Source organism: Octodon degus, unplaced genomic scaffold (genome assembly GCF_000260255.1).
Source record: "Octodon degus isolate 3935 unplaced genomic scaffold, OctDeg1.0 scaffold00043, whole genome shotgun sequence".
Lineage (NCBI taxonomy): Eukaryota > Metazoa > Chordata > Mammalia > Rodentia > Octodontidae > Octodon > Octodon degus.
The window spans coordinates 2,345,107-2,370,099 of NW_004524619.1; the positions used below are offsets into that span (position 1 = coordinate 2,345,107).

Here is a 24,993-nt window from a genome sequence, read left to right on the forward strand (position 1 = left end):
TGTGTTTCAATACTTTATAATAGTTAAGAGGAATTAGATTAGTGAACATATTAGTAAATATGATGTATCATGTTGAATTGGAAGACTCAAGAGGACCATAATCTTAGCTACTCTGAAGTCTGAGGCAGCAGTATCTCAAGTTCAAGCCAACCCTGGGTAATATAGGAAAATACCCCATCTTTAAATTAAAACAAAAAAGTCTGGGAATGTAGCTCAGTGGAAAGGTTTTGGGTTCAATTCCAATCCCCAGAAACAAACTCCAAAACATAAAAAACAAATGAAACAGATACTTATAATGTGCTAACATTTATGTGATTTATGTCACAGTGAGAAACCATTTATATCATGTATGTTTAAAAAATACATAAAATATAGCTCCCCATTACTTAAATATCTAAATAAGCTGGGAAATGAATTAGGCTACATAGTAAGTTTATAATAAGGGGTGGTAAACATCGGAGTCTGTTTTTTCTGTTTCATAAATATACATGGAGCAATTTTGAAAGCATAATTTCAGTGTTACTTACAAATTCTACCTGGTGGAAATGTGGATACTTGTAACAATATTATGTCATAGTATAAAATTCCGCATCTGGGACTGGCAAAATAGCTCATCAGACTAAGCGCATGCTTACATAAGCACAGGGAGTGGGGTTCGATCCCTGGTACCACAAGGCGTTCTGGCAGGTCTGCCCCTGGGTGCTCTGAGCCAGCCACAGAGAATTGGCGTGGTGCCGCATATCTGTAATCCTATTGCTGGGGAGGCTGAAAGCAGGAGGATCACAAGAAGTCCGAGCTACATAATGAGACCCTGTGCAAAATACATAAAAAAGAAAGAAAAATTCCAGATCTTGATAATGCTTATGCATGGATTATCCAGAGTGCTTTGAAGAGCATGTTGAATATTTTTATATATATTTTTTCTTCCTAAGACTTTAACTTGGCTTTCTGTGAATACTATTATTTGTTGTTTAGTTTATGTTCGTAATTGTGAAGAAACTGTTTTGAGTGGCAGTAACCATTACATTTGTGCTTCATTCACAGGTGAAATTGGTCATAAGGCACTCTTGTTTGTCTTCTCTGATTTTTCTGTATTAGAATTTGGAGAAATAATTGAACCTTTAGCAGAAACATGAAGTACTCTTCCTTTTTAGGTGTTTATTGTATTGATTTTTGTTGTAGATTATTTGATTAAAGTAGTTTAAATAATCTTTTCAGTAACTATCCTGGGAAATTAAATATAGGTATCTAAGTGGTTCTGAGATAAACTCATAAAATGTGCTTAAAATTGTTAACTTTTTTTGGAATGTCTTATACTTGACTGAAAATTTTATAAATTTTGTTGAAGAGCATAAAATGGTTGTAACGTCAAAGCCATTGTATTTTCCTCCAGAACACAGGATTAATTTTGTGTGCGGTAAACTATCTTGAGAATAAAATGAAGCAGAGGTATTGGGTGACCTGTAATTCTTTTCTTAAAGTAATAGAAGTATCTCAAATACAATGTAATTAAAAGTTATAATAACTTCATTATGTCTTTGAATTTAAATTATCTCAAATTAAGTAACACATTAAAATTGCATTTATGATTATATGGCAATTTATAATTTTAAACAGAAAGGATTTACCAAAAATCCTAAAGTTTAGGAAACCCACTAATTTAAATTTAAAATCTTAAAATAACCTTTAATGATTTTTATTTACCCTTGTTAAAATGTAAATGTAAAAGTAATAACCTATATCTTTTTACATGTAAATGTCAGTATAATTGAAATTAATGAGTTTATTTTAAAAAAGTCTTAAAATTTTAGATTAGATCTAACTTTTTGTTAAAGTATTTCATATATATTACAAGACTGCTTAATTATAAAAATTCATAAAGAGAATTTGAATTCAGTATATTTAATATAAATTAAGTTTAATTATGAAGTTATGACTTTATATAGAATTTGAAATAAGTCACATAACCTTTTAAGATAATTTTTATAATTAGGTGAGAACAAAGCATGAACTATTTCCACTCGATTTTCAGGCTAATATTTGTAATTTAATGCTAGAATTAATCCTTAATTGCTGAAAAAGTTTCCATAGTATGGTTACCAAGTGTTCTTCTATAATATAATATATATTTTTTAAGGGTTAACTGTTCAAAAAAGTTTGTTTTTCAGACAGGCTTTCACTGTGTAGTTTATTTTGGCAAGAAAGCTTGGTTCTTTGACTGATAATCTTAGTCCAGATATCATAGGTTTTTAGTTATTAGAGTCTGCCCATAGCAGACTTGATATAGGATGCGTGTGAGCACTAGCTTCACTTATAACAGAAATGAAAACAAAGGCAATAGCATACATTTATAAGGGAAATCTTTGAGAAAGAAGAGTAGGGAAGAGACTTCAGTTTGAGAAGAATTGAAGGGGACACTACCTTGATAATGGAGATCAGATGGGCTTATTAACAAAAGAAGGGTCCTAGATTTTATAACACCATTGGTGTGGCCAGCAATTTGTAATTTTTCACTGAGTCATGAGTATGCCATTTAAAGAAAGCTTATCATTTTCCAAGGGGCATCTTCCTAGACAGTGATGATGAATCTTTTAGAGATGAATAACCCAAATTGTAATCCCAAAACCCACCTATTTATTGCAGAGTGTCAACACTGCAATTAAAGTTGAATACTGATGTGTATGCTTTTTTAAAAAATTCTTACATTAACATCTTTTGTCTTTAAAAAAAATCATGTGCCATAGGTTCCCCACTACTCTTAGCATAATACTGTATATGGAACAGCAGTTCTCATTCTTGGAGACTTCATCGACTTCATCGAGCCCTTATGTTTCTATAGCTCCCTTGGTCCCTGCTATAACAATAGAAGGATATGGGGACAGCACATTCCATTCCTTGTTAGCAAAAAAGGATATAGAAAAAGACCTATAGAGGTAAGAGGTCATGAGTTAAAGCCCAAGAACTTCACCATCTTTTGTCCTCCTAAGGGTCCCTGTCCTATTTTCAAGCTCACATCCTGTTTTGAAAGATTTAGAGGTAAACTACTACCTGTTCTTTATTTTACTCCTGAAATGCGTGTGTTTGTTTTTGTGGTTCCAAGGATTTCTGAACCCATGGCCCTCACACAGAGTTATATCCACAGCTCTTTATTTTGTGTTTTTAATTTTGAGACAATGTCTTGCAATATCTTTAATTTTTAGACAAGTTGCTAGGTTGCCTAGACCAGGTATTTGTAATCTCTTGCCTCAGCCTCCCAGAGCATGGGGATTACAGGTAGTGTCACCATACCTGGCCACCCCTGAAATTTTAAGCCATTGTCAGTGTTCTGATAAATTTTTACTTTGTGGCTTGATTTTATGGATGGAAAAGAAAAAAGATGTTGTGGGTTGTCTTTACTACTAAAAATTTGTTTTTAAAATACCTTTTTAAGGGGCCAGGGAAATGGCTCAATAGAATAAGTGCTTCCCTGGCAAGCGCAAGGGTCTAAGTTCAATCCCTGGTTCCACCAAAAAACCCCAACTTTTTAGTTAATCTTAAGAATTTTATGTAACTTTGTTTTAAGTAGGGTTAGTTTAAGTGGAGGTTAAGTACAAGTAAGAAGAGAACAATTCAGAAGATATTTCCATATATGAAAATGTCTATAGAGGACCAGCCAAATAGCTCAGCTGATTAAAGCCTGCAAGCAGGCACAAGGGCCGGGGGGTCCTGATGTGTGGGCCCCGCGCTTGCCCCCTGGGCACGGAGACCTCATTGAGACTGGACTTGACTCTCCTGTAATCCCAGCTCTTGGGAGGCTGTAAACAGGTGGATCACTAGGAGTCTGATCTAATAGTGAGACCCTGAACACCCTGCAGACCCTTACCTAAAATGCAGAAAAAAAGAAAGAAAATGCCTGTATATGGGGATGTGTTTTTAAAGGCTTGCTTTTTTCTTCCTACAGAAACAATTTAAAGCAGCCTAAAACATATGCAGTATAATTATGACTTCAGTAATTCAAGGACACCATAGGTTATTTCAGTTTTATTTTAGAATAGTAGTAGTTAAAATTGATGTAGGCTGTCAGAATTAGAAAATGTAAGATTAAATATTCTCCTGCCCTGAAGATTGTATCTAGATGTAATGCTCTTAAAAAACAAAAACAAAAACAAAATGAGAAGTGCTTGCCTGGCAAGTTCAAGGTCATGAGTTCAATCCCCAGTACTGCCAAAAATAAATAAATAAATAAAAACAAAAACAAAAACCACCAAAATGAGAAACTCTTGTTTTGACATTAAATCCTTAAAAAAAATTTTTTTTTAAAAATTTTTGGTCATTTTGAGATAGGATTTCATTGTACAGTTCAGGCACCACTCTCAAGACTTTTTTCCCCTTACTTTTCCCTCCTCCTTTTTTCCCTCTCCTCCCCCTCTTTCTCTTCCATTAGGGGGAATGCCCCTAAGAAGCAGCAGTTGATGAGATTTTGGGTTTTTTTTTCTCTTTATATTATATTGAATTTACAAAAATTTTTGGTGCTATTCACCATGTTCTTTCAGTCAAAGATTTTAGTTATTACAATTATTATTATTATTATTATTATTATTATTGTGGTATCAGGGATTGAACTCAGGACCCTCACTTGTCAGGCAGGCACTTATTCTACTGAGCTATTTCCCCAGCCTACTTTTAGCTATTATTACACCTGTTCTATATAAAGCTAGAATCCTATGAGGTTATTGTGATGCAATTAAATGTGTGTCAAATATTTGAAGAACGATGAAACGTGTACAAATGTTAGTTATGATTCGTAGGTGTGATGCCATCATTTCTTTTACTAAGTAGGTTTGAATATGCATTTGACTTCTGCTAAAAATTTGAGTAGGAGCTTTAAACGAACTGCATTTAAAAGTAAAGGAATCACTTGTCCTTGGAGAATCTGACAGGCAGAATATGTCTCAGTATTATGTAGTTCACCTCATATTGAATAGAATAATTAAAAGGAATTGGAATCCTATTCATTTCAATATGGTTGAATGTATATCCAGCTCCTGTTAATATAAAGTTTTAATTTTTGTATTTCATAAGATATATTAAAAGATAATCCTAATTTAGTAAGCTAAGCACAATTTGGACAGTAGAGACAGGCATTTCTATTGTGAGATTTTAGCTGTACAAATTTGGTCACATTACTTTCTGTACTTAATCCACTTGTCAGTATTTTGTTTATCTAGAGTACATCCCTCCTTTGTTCTAAGTTTATAGTATAATAGATAATGCTAGTCTGGGATTGTTATGGTAATTGTGGTAAATGTAGCTTCTAAACAGATGCATTACATATTCTCCTGAGTTTTTACTATCTGTTTCTTTCTCTCTGTGTCTTCAATTAATGTGGAAAAATTTAAACCTTTTCTGTTTGAGTATTATGTACATTTTTCCCCCTACATTCCTTTTTAATGTTTGTGTTTAGAGGAGTACTACTCAAAATATGGTCTCTAGATCAGTGCTGGTCTACAGAGTGACTTCACTTGTCTGTGATGAATTAAAGACAGAATTGCAAAGTAAACATTTAGAAATTTTATTTTTTTCCTGTTGAATTGTTAGTTTGCCCAGCTGGGTGCAAACTTGTGATCCTCCTCCCTCAATCTCTTACAGTGCTACAGTTACAGGCACACATAAAACAATGCCTGGCTATGTTGAGAAACTTTTATTAGCAACTTCACATCACCATAACATCTACACATACGATTTTTAAGGCTGGGGATATAGCTCAAAGTTGCAGTACCTTCCTGGCAAGTACAAGGCCCTCAGTTCAATTCCTGGTACCTAAGTGAGATGGGAGGGGGTGCAGAATAAAAATACCTCCCAGATTCATACAACATAGAATATTTTTAAAACTTCACTTTGACTTTACCAAAGTTTTTCCAGTGCATTGACAATGTAAAGAGTGCTGTTTTGTCAAGTTACAGAGTTACAGGTGTATTTTGTTAGACATCTGTCATTCTATTTTTTGTATCTCGTAACGGTTTGTATTTTTTGTTTGAATTGCATTTTAGATACCCAACACCTGCATCAGCTAATCAAGAACTACTGAGCTTCATCCCCAGGACTGGATAGTATTGTAAAAAATCTTTGTGTTTATTCCTTTTCATGTGAAAACTGATTTATATCAACTTTATTAGCTTTTACATTGAATTTACATTTTTGTTTCTCAAGATTATATATAACTTTTATTTTGTGTATTGATTCTCATTCATTGTACATAGTATTTTTGTATGTTCTGTGATTGTTTATATTTTGAACTGGAGTAGTGCTTTTTAGAAAAGTGATAAATTCTTTGAAACCTGGGTTGAAGTTACTTTTTTTCACACACAAATCACTTACAGGTTGCCAGTTGCCTGCCTAACACTTTAAGAGCATTTTCAGTTATGTCTTCACACAAGGTGTATTGGCTCAGTCACACAATGTGAATTTAGCCTGAGAACTTCTGGGAAGTGGGTGTTACGGTTATAATCTTGGGTGAACTGAAACTTTGTAACTGTTGAGATTACAGAAACTGGAATCAGATTAGTAGTTGCCAAGGGTTAGAGATACTGATGGTGGTGAGATTGGGTATAACTACAAATGTTAACAACAAGGACTATCTGTGTGTATGTTTGTATGTGCTTCTTGTCAACACAAGAATGTAGCCCCAGAGTACTTTTTTTTTCCCCCAGGTGTTTTATTAGTCTCCTTATGGTGTTAATTTCTTAGCCTTATAAATGCTGCAAAGTAGACCAGTTTCACCAGAGTTAGGAATATACACTTATGGTAAAGGCTGGATTTTAAATTTCCTTACTTTTTCCTTAAGTTCCTGTTTTTATTTGTTAATAGCTTATACAAATATTGTACTTTTTTTTTTTTCTAGCTGAACAATTAATTCAAATAACTTTTCTCCCTAACTTTTAAAATTGTACCCAGGGGTATGGAGGCACCTATTTTCTATATAGCGGAAGCTTGTATTCTCTTTGTTTTCTGTTTGACCTACTATGACTTTTGTGCATCTCGTTCTTTAATACTTTTGTTATTTTCAGTTACCTTTTCATATCTTCTTGGATTTTCAGACTTCTGTTAACTGTCATCACAGTTTACTTCCAGTTATGTTACTGTAATCTTGTTTCCCACTTTTTTCTAGCTATATTATGATGTATTAGAAAATATGTAATAGCCATGAGTCATTTTTACTAATATTCCATTCTATGTAAATGCTATCTCTTCTTTTTAACTGTTACTAGTCATGTTAGTACCTTTGACACCTAGACTGGAAAATTCATTTGGAAAATGAAAAAAAATTATAAAACATAAAATAAAATGAGATTTGTAGCCCCCCCCCCAAAAAAAAAAAAGATTAATTTGGAGAGGTATGTATGGCACATACTAGGTTATTTAGCATCATCCCTGGTCACTACTCATTAGATAAGTAGTGGTAAACTATTATAGTCAGGATTTATAAGGGAAAAGATAGATTATTGGACACATACTTTATAGGATTAGCTTATAATACTCACCCAGAGAGTCAAATGCAAAAGGGTGTGGGAGATCTGTCCACACTTAAGAGACCTAAAGAATCCAGTTGAGTGCCTGGATCCTGCACTTTCCTGAACAAGTCCAGCTGAAGTCGAGTGGCATTTGTGTTTTAGCAGCCTAGCATCCTGTTATCACTGGACAAATGGTAACACTGAACAGCTGCAAACAATACCTTCCATTTTGTTTTTCTTTTTTTCGTTTTATTTACGACAGGTTTTTTTGGTTTTTTGATTTGTTTTTGAGATTTTCTTGCTGTGCTGTTCAGGTTGGACTCAACTTAGTATGTAGCTAAGCCTGTCATCATATTCCTAGAGATTCTCCTACCTCAGCCTCCTGAGTGCTAGGATTACAGATTATAGATATGAGCTACTATACTTGGCTAATAACTCCTATTTGTGACAAGTAGAAGTACTATTTCCAGACATGGCCACACATTTCTTAAGAGTAATATATCCTTTGGGTGACAGCTACTGTCCTAACTGTATGTGATTTTGGTTTTAGTCAAGGATCCATTTTTGACTATCCTGGTCCACTGTGACATTTTATCTTCTGGATTTTCTATGGGAAATGCATGTGTGTCTTACCTTCCAAGCTGTGGAAGGCCTGGAATGATGTTTTGTTTTTTCATTACTACTTTGTTTATTACTTATTAGTAGTTTAAAATATATTAATTTTCTTTTTCATTTTTAATTTTTTTTTATGGCATGATGGTTATTTAGGAAATTGGATTATATTAGAAAACGTAGAGAAAACTTTGCAGTGTTGTAAATTATGAGTCTATTAATGGTGATAATTTTGACACTTGCATAACAGAATCAATACCCACAGTATAATTTTGTGTATATCCAGTAATCCAGAAAATTCAAGACATTGCAAAGTAATTATAAAAATGCAAGATGTAATCTTTGTTATGTGTGCCTTCTGTAGAAGTCACCAGAAAAATGTATAGCAGGACACAGTTTTTCTTAATATCCAAGAGATAAAGAAGAATTTATAGAAATGAAGGACAAATGTCAAGTTTCACAGAGTCAGATGAGCAAAGTAATCATATGTCCCAATAAAGAGTTTGATGGATGTAACATCTGGTTATGATCAACTTGTACAAAGCTGACAGACATGATATGTGAATGCAAGTAAGTTGAATATAAGTTGAGCAGAGAGAGTTGGGTTGTTGCTACGAAGTAAAGGAAAAATGTGTGTTTTGCTGCATTGGAAAAGAATCTCTGTTAAAGACTATTCATACTTTTTTATTCTTTTTTTTTAAATTTTATTTATTTATTTGTGTGTGTGTGTGTGTGTGTGTGTGTGTGTGTAGCCAGACCAGCCCACCAGGGGGCAGGGCTGGCTGGCATGTGGTGCTGGGGGATCAAACCGCGGTCCCTGTGCTTTGCCAAGCTTGCTCTAAGTAGGTGCTTTAGACCACTGAGCCATCTCACCAGCCCCTTATTCTTTTTTTAAAATAAGTGAATTTAAGCAATAAAATAAATTGAAGCCTGACTTCATCCATTTGTGTAGGGTACCAGATTGCTTCCTGATGTTGGCTCATAGTAATCATTAGAATCATATGGTTCATGTAGAAAAGTTAAAAAGTAACGAAATACGGAGAAAAACGTGATACTTCCCCAGAGCACAGCTAAGCTTTTTTTTTTTTGGCGGAATCAGGGATTGAACTCAGGTCTTTGGGCTTGCCAAGCAAGCACTTATTCTACTGAGCTATTTCTCCGGCCCCACTATTATCATTTTAATTAATTTCATTTTCTTCAGTTTTGTTTAATGTCAATGTTTTCCATATTTAAATATATGACAGTATATAATTTTAGATAGATAATAAGCATGTATGTATAAACATAGCCCATCATATCTATATGTGTATGTGTAAACATAGACCACCATATGTCTGTCTAGAGAAAGACTGGGACAATGTACATTATACACAGAAACATGCACTCAGACCATACAATATGGTATATTTGTAAATATTAATATATCATGAATATCCTATATTATTGACTTATGAGCATTTCTTTATATTGATGTTAAATGTTAGATATTTGCTTTAATTGTACAGTATTTTTTCCTCCAGTTGAATACTTCTCAAAATTTGATTTATATTGATATGTTCTGTAGAGTTTGTTAAAAAAGACAGGAAAGACATTTTCTCCATTCCATTTGTGTTTGTGTAGGTCATCACACAGATTTTAAGTATAATTGATCTAAAGAACATCCTTCTGATACAATATGTATATTTCTTTAATTCAAAAAGACACTTTTCCTTGTAATTTAAAGCATTTTTAAAATATTTTATTCCTTTGTCCAGACTGTATTCAAATCATGTATAGTTTTTTTAAAAATTACATCAGTTGTTTTTTGTAGTGTTAGGGTTCATTTAATCCAGGACTTTGCACATTATAGGGGAATGCTGTACACTGAGCTGGAAGTTTCTAGCCCCCTCACTGTGTTTTTATGGTGCTGAGGATCGGAACCTCATGCCTTGTGTGTGCAAAGAAAGAACTCTACCACTGAGCCACACCCCTAACCCACGCCCTTTTTTAAGTGATACATAAATGCATAACATTTGTACATATTAATGGTGTAAGATTATTTGAATACATGTATACATTGTGCAATGTTTAGGTTAAGCATATCTACTCAAATATATTTTATTATAAAACTTTCAAATTCCTTATTTGTTTTTATTAATGGTAGCAGAGTGGCAGAAAAGAAGAAGTAAAGGGGGGCGGGTTTTATTAACTCGGAAGACATGGAAAGGATCCAGGGCAGGGAGGTGGAAGGATCCTCTGGCTTGAGACTGGGAGGCTGAGACTTTATGGACCTTTGCTAAGGGCAGAGTTTGAGGAGCAGGTTCAGTGACGCACAAAACGACGAGCTGATTGGGAGCTCCCTTTTGTGCATGGGAAAGGTAAAAGGAAGTTGTATCCAGGGCTGGAGCAGGGAAGAAGGGGGAAGTGGTCATTAGGAAGATAAGTTGTTGTTTTGGGGATTCAGCCATGTTGGATCAGAGCCATGATAGTTTAGCCGTTTGTACTCGGGCCAGAACTTACCTGTATTCACCTTATTGTGCAGTAGCTTACCAGAACTTCTTGTTGCTGTCTGATAGTAACTGGTATCAAGATTTTGTCATTCCTCTTTTCTTTCTGTTCTCCATCTCCTCCCATAACTACCATATTATTCTCAATCTCTATGAAATCAACTTTTTCAGATTTCATGTCTGAGGGAGTTGATATGGTACTTCTTTCTATGTGTGGCTTATTTTACCTAACATCAGGTCCATCTATGCTATAAATGAGATATTTTATTTTTTTATGGACACATAGTATTTCACTGTGTGTATATATAACCCTTAGTACTCATTAGATAAGGGGCACTTTGGTTGTTTTCCTTTCTTGTTTTTGTGAGCAGTGCTACAATGAACATTGGAGTGTAGATATATTTTTGACATAACTGATTTTGTTTGGATATACAACCAATATTAAATTGGTGGATCAGATAATAGCTCTATTTTTAATTTTTTAAAGAACTTTAATACTTTTTCCATGTCTATACAATTTTCAATAAAATTTTTAAATTTAATAGTGACTACATAGCATTCTTTTAAAATTATTCTTAAATTATTTAACTTCTTGTTGAAAATGTAGGTTTTCCATCATTTTTATTAATATAAACATTCTTCATTGAATGTCTTAGTGAATCTGTGTATGTCTCTCATTTTCCATTGCAGTCCTTTGCTTCTAATTTACCTCAGAAAACTTTCTCCTCCTTCTTTAGTTAAAAAACAAAAAGAAAAAGAACCACATTCTTATAGCTGGACTCCTTCCTTCCTTCTTACCTTCCTTCCTTCCTTTCTTCCTTGTAGTTGGTACAGGGTCTCACTACACAGCTCAGACTCACAGTGTTCCTCATGTTTTCAGCCTCCCCAGCAATGGATTACTACCATGTGCCTCCACACCCAGTCTCTGTTGCTGGTTTAGTGCACACAGGGGCAGGACCGGTATGACCTGTGGTGGTGGGAATCAAAACCTGTTCCCTACTCTTGCCTAAAGCAGGCACTTAGTCTGCTGAGCTATCTCACCAGCCCTCTCTGTGCTTTTGCTTGAGTCCAAATTTATAGTTCAGTGAATCTTCACATAGAAGATATACAGACCAGAGATTGAATCTTTCCTGCTCCTTGGACACTATGTTTGGTCTGTATAGTTGCCCTGAATCTAAATTGCCCTGAATCTAAATTGCCCTGAATCTAAATTGCCTTGACTGTAAAAGAGAAAAAATTATCTAACTTGAGAGGCTATTGTAAGAATTTTTTAAGATAGGGCTGAGAAGATAGCTCAGTGGCATAAGCACCTGCCTGGCACGTGCAAGGTCCCAAGTTTGAACCCTGTTATCCCCCAAAAAAGAATTTGGTAAGATAAATTATATAAAATACAATATTTTGATTTATGTTAGTTTTCTTCTCCTCAAAGGCTGTATTTTATCTTTTGAATTTATTACCTTAAATATGCCAAAACCTGTCACAAAGTTTATATATCCATAGGAAAAGCTGTCGTTTGAGATATACTTACAGATTTTAAGAATACTATACTTTAAAGGTAAAATCTTAAGATGAATGATGGCTTATTTTGGGGCCATTTGTGTTCTGATGTCTTATGGTCGACTAGATTGTAACTGTTGAGACAGTAGCATTTAAGTGATCCCACTGTGTTCTTTAAAGAACTGTGAACTTCCCAAATTGAGGGTAGCATTTGATGTCAGCCAGTCACTTTGTCCTTCTAACTTTTTATTGTCATATCTGAAATCCTGCCAATTATAACAGCTTGTGTGTCAACTCCAATAGAGAAGGATTGACTCTGATTGAACTGAGTCCACTAAAGATTTTAAAAACCTTTACAGAGTTAATGAGTGCTGTCTACTACTGTTGTTATTTTGTAAGATTATGAATCATTATTCACTAATGAATTAAATAAATGTCATCTATTGTTCTCTTGCCCTACAGAACATTTCTACTGACTTGGTGAAGATAGAAAAACTGTCAGAAAGGCTGTAGCAGTTGTACATCGTTAAGTATCTCTTTGTGAGAAAAAACTGTAAGTGAAGAACATTCCAAGTGTCTAGCTGTTTGAAAGAAAATGTTAAAAATAGCAATTGTGAAATGTAGAGGAAGATATAATCATGATGAGAATGCATCCTATGCAGTTATTTAAAAAATTGAAAATACGTTCTTAAAATTAAGGATTTTATAATAGCATTGAAAGATATTTCCAGGATTGATCTAGTTTGTGTACATTTGCTTATTTAAAAGTATCAAAAACAAAAAAATTTTTTTCTAGTTTTATAGGTTGCAATTTGTTTGGGTGGCTTATTGTTTAGGTTATTTTGCAGAATTATTTATTTGCTGATTTATTTATGTATTTCATTATTTATTTATTTGATTATTTAGTAAATTATTTATCTGATGAATTATTAATACATCTTCATGACATGCTTTAAATTATTTATAACTTAATTTTGAGTTTATTGCTTTTAGATGCTGCGTTGTTACTGACTAGTTTTGCTTTTTTTTTTCTTTCTTTGTGGTTCTTTAAAATTAAAGAATTAGCTGTAAGGCAAAAGCATATTAATTGGAATGTCCATGGGTTTTTTTGTTGTTAGTAATTTATAGTAGCTGTAAAATTTCAGTTACACTTTGTTTAACTTAAAGTTTACCTGTTAAGGTAGGTGATAAATTGTCAGTGTGTTATGGGCATAGTTATTATGTAATCTTGCACAGATTAGTGATAGAATCTATCACCAGTGAACTGAGGTTGGACATGTAAACTTCAGCCTATATTGTCTTTTACATATCTAAAGGACAGTCCTATATTTCTTGCTTTAGAATAAATAATGGAAACTTAGTTTTATTTTAGAGGCAAATTTGTTTTACTACTGGAATATTTTTAGGAAGGGTCATAGAAATGAACTCCAATTTAGATTTGGATCTCTGAGATACAAATTTGACTGTGATGGTCATTGTTTAAATCTCTTTTACATGGGAATTTGGAAGACAGCATGATGTTTTATATAGATTTTTGTATTAGTCATAATGACATTTATTGCATGTCATAAGCTTTATATTCTTTTAATGAACCAGACTGGACAAACATCTTTATAAATGTGAGATATAGTTTCTTTTACTTTAATAATTGTTTCATGTAAAGTTTCTATTTTTAACCAAAAAATATCATTTCTTTTTTCTATCATAACACAGTCTAATTATTAGGGCTCTTGTTGTTGAGTGGTTTAATAAACTACTCATTTGGGTAAAAAGAATGCCATGTGCTCAACATGGTGTATATTTTGTCTTTGCTTGTGTTGAGTTATTATGTGCTGTTACAGCTTTAACAGTTTAGAGAAATGTTGCATTGTACATATCGTTAAGATACTATTGAAATATAGTGAAAATGGCCTCACTGTACAACTGTAAATTATGCATATATACAGATTTCTTATTTTGAAATATTGAATATGTGAATGTTTCTTTTGAATGTTGCCTTAGTTTTAGTTCATATGAATTTCCGTAAAGGAAATGTTTTCTTTTGATTTCTATACATGGACTTAAAAATGTATCAGATATATCTGTGATTCTTCTGTTCTCCAGTTGCACAGCCACAGATACTGTTAATGCGGGGTTTTATTTTTAAATGTGCTGCAATATGCCATTGTGGTTTCTTTTGAAGAAAAAGAACTGTCTGATGTTGAATATATTATGTTAGCTGTCATGGTACTATACTCAGGTTACATTATTAACATAAATATATGTGGTACTAGCAATGTCATCTAACATTACCTTGGATGGTACACATTTGTGTGTAAACATACACATGTACATATACTTGAAATTTTCTTCTGATATCAAAATAATATTTTAGGTCTTGATTTTCGAAGAGACATTACTGGTAGGCTCTTATAATTACAGCTAACATATAGCTCCTGTGGGCAGGCACAGTACTTGTATCTTTTACATGGATTATTTGTTGATTTTCAGAGTGAGGTAAGTACTGTCTTTATTTTCAGGTGGAGGAAATAGAGGCGTAGAAATGTTAAATAAGTTGGTCCTTGTCATATCTGAGGGTAATTCTGTTAAGTAACTTGGTTCTTGTCATACCTGAGAGTAAATGTTAGGGGTTACAACTCATGTAATTTGACTTGGCCATTGATCTAAGCCTGTTATAGTTTTGTATGTGTAGATAGTATAATATGGTTTTTAACTGGAGTGTTTTTGAATACCTCCCTTCCCAGACAGTATAGTTTTTATATCTGATAACTTTAACTTGCTCTGTATATTTACTTTGTTAAACTCATCTTTCTTAGACAATAGGCAAGTACTTGAGCTTGTTGACTTTTCTGATTTGATGCTTGTGATTTCTATATGATTAAGCAAAATTACATAGAGAATTAAAACTGGCGCCTTTGCCTGGTAATGACCAACACTCAGATCAGATCTTTTGACTCTTACTTACGGGTTATCTTGTAATCCAGGACATTTTTAAAAGTGAAAGGGCGTGTTATAATTTGTCATGAGAGTAAGTTATAAAGTGGTACCTTTTGAAGAAATAGCATATATGTTTAACCTGGTAATAAAATATCTCTACTTTTGATGACTAATTCTTCTTCTTCTTATTATTTTTTATTTTTTATTTTTTTTGGTGGTACCAGGGATCAAACTCAGAACCTTGTGCTTGCCAGGCAAGCACTTACTCCGCTAAGCTATTTCCCTAGCCCCTGATGAGTAATTCTTAATAGTCATGAATAATGCATATTGAACAGAATTGATTGATTGAAAAGATAGAAAAGATCTCACTGTGCACTTCAGGCTCGTCTTGAACTTACTTCATAGCCCAGGCTACCCGGAACTCACAGTGATCCCCATGTCTCAGCCTGTTGCTTGGATTACAAATGTGTGCCATCATGCCTGGCCCTTTGAACAGAAATCTTAATTGACTTGTACTATTTTATGAGTGTTTTCTTTAATTATAAACACTTAATGGCCAATATTTTTGTCTTTTTGTTGGCTAAACCAGGACAATTTATGGCTACAACTTCTAATAAAGGCTAACATATTGTATAAGTTTGGAATGTATTTTCAAGGGGAAAATTAAAGAGTAATACTGTTAGAAACAGAATAAGTAAAATTGGTCAAAATGTAGAAGAAAGTTCTGAAGATTTTCCTTATATAAAATGTTACCAGATTTTCTTTGGCTTATTTTGCCATGCAAATATAATTGGTTGCCTATTTGACCCTGTACAGAAACTCTTATTTGTTCAACCTTCAGAATGTATAATTTCATGAATGATCCAATGGTCTGTCTGTCTCTGTCTCTGTCTCTCTCATTCACTCTCTCACTCTTTCTTTCTCTCCCTCCCTCCCTCCTTCCCTCTCCCTCTTAACAGAAAGCTGTATGTATCCCAAGTCACATGTGTTGGCAAAGTTTCAGTTTTGCCGAAATAATTTGAATGCAACTTACTGCATTTCCTTAGTGAAATTCTGTGTAGGAAAATACAAGTCTCTATAAAGAGAAGTGTACATTTTTTCTTTTTATGCAATTTCTTTTTTAATTTCCTTGTGTGGTTATCACAGCAAATTATATCATCATCATCATCATCATCATCATCATCATCATCATCATCATCATTATTACTATTATAAAATTTTAAATTCTAGTTCATTTGTATTTAGGCTATAAGGAACCTGGTGTGTTGAGCAGTACCATATTTGTGCATTAAAAAATCAGAAGAATTCTTATGCAGTGATTCGTAAACTCATTACTATACAATGTTAGAACTCTTTTTGTTCATAGAAGAGCCTGTTACACCAGTTAATAAAGGAAAGAGTTCTCTATATATTATTCCTTAAGTTTGTCATGGTATGAAACATTTCCCGAAATACTGCTGTAGTTGTAAGAACAGTACTATGGCTTATGTATTTGTTCTGAGAATAACTACATTATGAAAGTAAAAGTTTAGCGAAATACCACCTTAAACACAGGATTTCTTTCATACCTTATCTGTTTTGTGGATGGCACATGAAATACTTTGGGTCCTTGCACTATGTTTTAGGAAAGTAACCAAGCTTATTCTCATAGAAGTATTTCGGGTATCTTTTTAGCCACCTCCTAGATGGCTAAAATATTTGGTATGAATATATATTTGAAATTTGAACTAATTAAATAGAATTTTATTGAATATAAAGTTTGTAAAATAAAGGAGTATGTTGTTATATTTGTAGGGTTTTATAAGGGCATTAAGGAATAATGATGTGGAGTCCTTAGTAATATCAAATAGTATACTAACTGGATGTAGAGTCTTAGTATTATTATTATTATGATTAGTTATTAGTATCAGTTTAGTGTTGATGGAGATGGCAGAATAGTAAAAACCAAACAATATATTGACAACAGAAGCAAAAAATAAGATCACACATTAAGTATGACATGCTTAAAAATATATAGTCTATTGATTAGAATATTTCACTTTAAATTGGCTATCTAAATAAAAGCAATAAAATATATAGGAAAGGTTTCAATCAAAATAAGAGAATATACATATGTTCTAGAGTGGTTATCAAATGACTGTCATTCTTAGTATTTGAGCCAAAATATACAGGCTGAAGAAAGGACATTTAAAAGAGGACAGAATTGCTAAGTATGACTTAAATAAATGATAAAAAAGTGTTCTTTCTTTGAAGTGTTTCTGGCTGGTTTTGGTGGTGCATCCCTGTATTCCCTGTACTCAGGAGGCTGAAGCAGGAGGATTACTGCAAGTTTGAGGCCAGTCTGAGCTACAAAGTCAGTTCAAGGCCATCCTGAACTTCAGAGTGAAACCCTGTCTCAAAAATAAGTGTTTCTATTGTTTCCACATGCTAGCATTTATTATTTTTATTATCAGGCTTATAAATGTTTTTTAAACAAGGAAGCTGTTGCTCCATAAAAGAATTTTGTAGTGTTCTTTGCTTGTCCAAATGATTGTGGAAGAGTTTGTGACATTTAATGGAGGTGCATCAGGAAACCAAAGTGCAGGAGACAGTCCATGAATAGAGACTGTTCCAAATATTGCACAAATTTTGAATTTCTGTTTAAAAATAAATCAGTAATATTTGAGTATCGCAATACTGGCAAAGTTTTATAAAATATTACATGAGAATTTGGTAATTTACAGGTGGTTTATGTGCAGGGGAAGCTTAAATGAAATAAATTATCTCAAAATCATTCTGGAATATACTTCAAAAATGCTTTCCATTTCATAATTTATGGCATTTCCAACTAGATACTTGAAAGTTTTCAGTTCTGTAATGCAGTTACTGGAAGCCCACACATTGGAAATACGTAATAAAGGATATTTAAGAAAACAGCAGGCTTCATTTTATATTAATATATGGGATTTAATTTTATTAACAAGAATTGCTTAAAATATTTCATGGTTCCTTATTGAACACAACAGTTTCATTTATTGGAAGAATAAAAATGCATTCTTGAAGTCACGTTAAATTTATTTTTGTTGCTTAGTCTTTGGTATTATTCATAACTGTCCATTCTGTATACAGTACCTCTGTAAACTGTGTTATATTTCTTTACTTACTGTATTTTGTTTTCTATTTTGGAAAGATATGATCTCTATTATATTTTTTAAATAGTAGAGATTTAATGGATAAAGTATATGCTATATGCCTTGATATTGCAGAAGGATTTCTGGGGTAGTTCAAAGTCACACTGTTCCACATCATGGCATAGTTAATTATTTTTATACTGCATTAAGAAGTAAAATTCAAGTTGGTTGGATGAATAACATTTCAACATTTTCTTCATTTCAACCATCTGTAATGTTTCTTGGTATTTTAATCTTTACTTTAAACTTACATATTTTTCTTCAAGTTGAATTTATTTTTCTTGGTGTCCTTTATCTCAACACTAATTTTTATTCTAGTGTCTTCCTCTCTCAGTTACTCTTCTCTCTTTGCTGGGACAAGTACCTGACACCCAAAATGAAGGAGGAAAAGTTAATTTAGCTCACAGTTTGTGGAGGTTTTAGTACATACTGGGCTGGCTGCAGTGGCAGATGGCAGCAATTCATGGCAGCAGCAAAGGAGCAAAATAGCAAGAACAAAATGGCACAAGCAGTGGCAGCAACAATGGCTACAAACAGCAAGTCTGTCTCCCTTATGTTGCTTTCAGGCTCTCCACCCCAGGCTGGGTGTAGCACTCACAACCATAATCCCAGCAGTACTCAGACTCATAATTCCTGTCTTAGATCATGAGTTAATCACAAAGTCTAGAAGCCTGCCTTTTGACTGCATGAGACTTTGGGGGACAGCTAGACACAAACCATAACATTCCAACGCTGGACACCCAAAGACCCATGCACATTCCTTTGTGCAATAGGCATTTTAGACTCTCTCTCTCTCTCTCTCTCTCTCTCTCTCTCTCTCTCTCTCTCTTTCATAAATTTTATTGAGAGACAAATAGCAATGAGACAGTTTCAAATCAAATTAGTAGGACAGTTTCAATAATTAACACATTACATACTGTCTTCCTTGTGGTTATTTGTTGTACAAGATGCTGACATGATATCCTATTTACAAACATGATTAGAACAAATCCTTCTGTTCACTGAATTTAGAGAATGTAGCTGTATATCTATCTTAACCATTTTGAATACACAGATACAAAATGGTCATTCATCTGTATCCTCTTTTTTTGTTTAGTTCTGTCATTTAAATATTATAGGTGTGTTTACTCAGCAAAATATTCCAAAATAGTCCAGTAGTCCATAATAGTATTGGGTCTTCCACAGGACTGGCAGTGTCAGAAGTTGTTGACCTGAGTCCTCTACAGCTCAACATAACACCATGGCTTTACTTCTTATACTTCGTTTTTATACTTTTATGCTGGATGGTTAAGACCAAGATAAAGCAAGACCTATGTAACAAGAACTGTAGCTTTTGGATCTAATAAGGCCAGTCAAATCCCCTCAGGATTTATCCTGAGACCCTGTACCTCAGTTTGTAGATCCTTTGTCATTGTCCTCCATGTGGATGAGTCATGGCCATTGCTTGATCAATGTGCTTTCTATGAAAGCCTGAGAAAATGTTTTCTCTCCATATGACTCTCCTTAGGCACACTCTATATCATCGATCACTTTCTTCTTTGGGCCCATAATCTCCTTGATCAGAAAATTTGGGACACAACTGAGTTACATGATGTCACAGTACAGGTTCTCATATGTCCTGAGTCTTAATTGACCTTGGAATGCTAGGGCCAAAATGTTGGCTTTCCTTGCGGCCCTCCTTTTTGTCTAATTCTGGTCTGCAAACTTAGGTTGTTTACCCTCCAGAAGAGAAGCTTCTTGTTATTACCATACAACCTAGGCAGTTGAGCTTAACCTCACTATCTGTCTGCATATCAAACATCTTAGGCATAATTTGGAACAGGTATTTTTCATTAAGTATTGATATGTTAAACTTCAAGTTCCTACAGAATATGATTTAAAAAATTAAAGTATATTTAAAAAAATAGGAATAAAGAATTAGATGTTTACACATAAGTTTAGAAATCTAACCATATACAGCATTTTAGCAGGACAGTCCCACAACATTCATTTTCCTGTCTCCTACCTTCATTCACCACCCGCTTCCTTTTTAAACAAACATCTACCTGAGAAAGAGCCCATTGCCTTACCCATCTTGTACATATAACTGTAGACCATCTCTTAAGAGTTGCCAGGGTCCTAACAGTTTCAGTGTTGCTGATTTGTCCAAGTTACAAGACTCTTCCAAGATCTAAGGCAAGCTTATCTGTGAACTCCTGTACAAATGAAAAGATAAATACTTTCAACATTCAATGGCACACGATAAACATTACCAGTTCAAAATGTATACATGGCAGGATTCCAAGCATTGGGACCAAAGCAAGTCCAAAATCCAGAATGGCAAACATTAAGTTCTGTAGTTCCATGTGGAACATCCAAAGCAATCTGTGGCGAATTATGAGCTCCATGTGGCTCCACCCTTATGGCACTTCTGGTGGTTGTAGCTCCCATGGCTTCTCTCTTAGACTGGCTTTGCTCCCTCCTTGTATTTTCCCTCATGTGATCTACTTTTGTGGCTTTTACAAACTTCTGGCTTTTCCACTCAATAGGCTTCTCACTCACAGCTTTACATACTCCCCTCTCTGGGGCACACTGTCTGCCCTCTCAGGCCTTCTGGAATCTAGCTGGAGGCCTTCATAACCCAAAACTCCTACATTCTGCATGCACCCTAGACCAATGCCATGTGGATTCTGCCATGGGCTGCTTCTGACTGTAGCAGTAGCCAGGCTTTCTTCTATCTTGGCTGTAGGGGTCGATAGTCTTGATTGCAGAGCACTCTGACCCTGATTACAAGGAATGAATTCTCCATGCTGGCACCATTCTGGAACCTGGTGTGGCTGTGGCCATCATTCAAGTACATGGGCATCTGTGGCTTTCCCCTCAAGGCAAAGTCCCTCACCCTTATAATTCTGAGGCTGTGAAAGGTGGAGACCTGCTGCCTTCTGTGATGCCCTCAGCCATCCTTTCCATTCTCTGGTTCCTTCCTGGCAGTAGAGATCCTCTCAGCTCTTAGCTTTGCAGTCCACAGCTTTTATTGGAGCTTCCTTTCTGGCCAAACTCACAAAATTTTAAATCATCTGGTGGACTCTTTGCTCTTTATTCTCAAAATAAATCTGACTAAAAGCCCCCAACAACAGCTATGACACTGCCTCAATATTTGGCTGCTTTGGAATTTGTTTTGAAAGACTAATCAGTCTGCTATGCTTAATCTCAGTCTCAGGTAAAGTCTCTGGATACAAGCAAAATTCAGACAAACTTTCTGCCATATTGTAACACAAATTATCTGGAGTATAACAAACAATGCAGTCCTTCCCAATAGAACCTTCCTCAATCTCATCTTTACAAGCAGGATTTCTATCAGCCTTTTGGTCTGAATCTGACAGAATCTCCCATACAGAGCTGCCAAAGCTGTTCCAGCATTTCTCTTATAGGCAACATCACCAAACCTTTCTTAACCTGTACTGCATTCTCAAAAGTTTTTAATCCACATGGTCAGGTTTGCTATAGCAATGGCCCCACTCTTGGTCCCAATTCTGTCTCAGTTACTCTTTTCTCATTGTTGGAACAAATCCCCAACACCCAAAATGAGGGAAGGAAAAGGTGATTTAGCTCACAGTTTGTGGAGGTTTCAGTCCATACTGGGCTGGCCCCAGTGGCAGAGAGCAGCAGTTAAAGGTAGCAGCAAAGCAGCAAGAGCAGAATGGCAGAAGTGGCAGCAACAATGTCTACAGAGAACAGCCTGTCTCCCTTATGTTGCATTCAGGCTCTCCAGTGTAGGCTGGGTGTAGCACTCACACCCATAATCCCAGCAGTACTCAAACTCTTAAGTCCAGCCTTAGATCATGAGTTATCACAAAGTCTAGAAGTCCACCCTATAGTCATATAGGCTTTGGGGGACAACTAGACCCAAACCATAACACCTCCTATACTAAATTTATTCCATTTTCTTGTACTTTAGTAGGGAATTACATCTGGTCATCTTTCTCAGGTCCAAACTTACTCATTATGTATAGAGGCAGTTAAGGGACTCTTTCATTCTCGAAAGTAGCTGTGCTTAAGCATTTACGTAGTGAAATAAGTGTTTACACTACATATTGATTTTAGTTTTCATTAAGTTATGATTGGAATTAGTTTTTTTTAGAGATTCCATATATAATTAGGCTATCTTTTCTTTAAATTTTATTTAAAAATAATAAAAGGTATAAAAGGAACATTCATTCTGATAGAATGAAAAACTGTTATTGTATAGTTATATGTTTAATTCTTGACAGTTCTTTTAACTCCTCAGCTTCAAAGATACTTCAAAACTCAATTGGATCCTGGGGATATAGCTGAGTGGTTTAATGCCTGCCTTGCAAGTGTGAGGTCCTGAGTTTGATTGCTGGTTAACCCCCTGAAAAATCCAAACAAACAAACAAGCAAACACTGGATTGGAATTTTTAAACAGTTGGAAAAATACTGAAACAAATGATTCATGTAGAATTACATATCATTTCATCATAAATGCTATTCTGAGTGTAGGACCTTTCTATAATTTCTTTGGCATTTTATTTTATTTGCTGTTGTACTGGAGATTTAATTTAGGGCCTTCACAGTGAGCTACACTTAGACATTTTAAAAAGTTTTTACTTTGAGACAGGACTTCTTAAATCACTAATTTACCCAAGCCGAGTTTGAACTTGTAATCCTCTTGCCCAGGTCTCCTATAGTTCTGGGATTATGAGTGTAAACCATCACACGTGACATTCTTTAATATTTTAGAAATAAAAGCTGCCTATAAAGAATATGTAATAGTGGAGTTGAAGGATGAGAGTTTATTTTGTCCACAAGGCAGTCAAATACACTGCATAATAGGTATGGCCTGTATCTGGATATCCCTCCAAAATTTCATGTACTCAAAAGTGGGGCTTTGGGGGTTGGCTTGACTATGGTGTGTGAATGTGGATTAAGGGGGTGTGATAATTGGATGAGTCCACTGTTGGTTTAGCAGTATTCTGCTTGTGGGTAATGAGAAGCCTCACCTGAGTGAGGTGGCACTAGCTGTTATGACTTGTGTTTTGATGTTCCCCCAGAGCCTCATGTAGTCATAGGTGAGGTTGTTTCAGTGAGTGGTTCTAGAGTATGTAATCCTGGGATTAGGTGTGTAATCATGAAATCAGTCTACTTACCGGTTTGATGCTAATCTTAAACCCAGTAGCCTAGATAGCATATAAAAGGGGCAGAATGAAGCTGGTAAAGTTTCTTGGACTTGCTACTTGCTGCCTTCTCTTACCTGCCTGCTTATTTCTCCTCTGTGATGCCCCTCTGCCTTGGAGTCACTCAACCATGGACTGAAAGTTTTATAAACTGTGAACCAAATAAAGCATTCCTACTTCGGGCGTTGGGTATTTTTGTCTTAGCAACAAGAGAAAAGTAACTAAGACACCAACCAATAGACTTGTTCCCTGGATAGAATATAAAGGGACAGAAAGAAGGCAGGCTTGCTGCTTCCTGTCTGCCCTCCCATGGATTGTTTCTCCTCTGTGCCCTTCTGCCATGGCACCCTGTCTTGGAGCCAGCTGAATATGGTCTAAACCCACTTTAAATTACAAGCTGAAATAAACCTTTCCTTCTTTAACTTATGGTTAACAGGTATTTTGTACATCATTGAGGAAAAGAACTAAGACAGTAGTATTTCAACTAAAACTTAAAAAATATCTGATGCTAAATGGGCTTTGACATTGATAACATTGCTAACAATTTTGAGATGTTATTTTATATATCTAAAACATTCCTTTGCTTCATGAAAACTTTACTTTTGTGTTTGGTTCCTGGTTTCTTTTTTATTATCAGCATATGTTTGCAGTACTGAGTGATTTATTGCGGCAAGTTGATATATCACATCTTAATACTTTTTATCTTCTATTTCTTTTATTCTTTGCTGCCCATCCAAAAATGAGTGGATAATGAAAATGTACTTGTATACAGTGGAGTACTATTCTGTCATAAAGAAGGGTAAACTTAAGGAACTCATGTTGGTGGTTTCCTTTTCCGTTTCCTTTTTCCTTTTCCCCTCCCCTCCCTTCCCTTCCCCTCCCCTCTCTTTTCTTTTCTTTTCTTTTCTTTTCTTTTCTTTTCTTTTCTTTTCTTTTCTTGGTACTGGGAATTAAAGTCAGGGCCTCGTGCTTTGCAGGCAGACATTTTGCTGCTGAGCTGTATTCTTATTTCTCCTTTTCTTTTAAATGAGAATTAATGATAGAATGTCCCAATTAAACCATAATGTGAGTGCAAAATGAGTATATATATGAATAAAATACAAAACAGTTCATGTGGCATAAGTATACCTGTATATTTATGTGCATATAAGCATAGAAACATGATGTGGTTCATCTTCAAAGTGGCGCTGTTTATATTGTATGTGATGTGGATATGCAACTTTCTGGCAGTCATTTGATGCTGCTTTAGTGTAGAGTCCATTTGAAGACTAACATAAGCATCGTCATGAAGTTTCTCTCCAATCTCGCAGATTGCTTTTCCCAGACAAAGAACACTAGCTCCTACTTACCTCTTATGATACTGTGTTTCATGGTTACTATTTCTCTAGCAGCTACTTCCATTTTCACTTAGAAATATGATGTATGGGAATAAGATACTGGGAAGGTCACACATTTGATATCCTCAGAGATTAGATTACTTTACGTGCTTTCTGTCTGTGGACCCAGCTTGTCTTTTTCTTTAAGTTCTTTCCTTATATGACAATAGAAAAGTTGAAATATCTTTATTATACTCCTAGAATTTCAGGTTATAGTAATTTTGTTTTAAATATCAAATCCCTTGTATTGT

General features: G+C 34.7%; 1 protein-coding gene across 1 annotated transcript in view; it reads left to right on the plus strand.

Annotated features, from left to right (window-relative positions):
- Positions 1–24,993, plus strand: part of LOC101561793 (TBC1 domain family member 5) — a 422,866-nt gene that overhangs the window by 43,338 nt on the left and 354,535 nt on the right. The window contains exon 2 of the mRNA XM_023715719.1: positions 12,548–12,610. The gene's annotated coding sequence lies outside the window, so the exon portion shown is untranslated. The remainder of the gene's footprint in view (positions 1–12,547; positions 12,611–24,993) is intronic.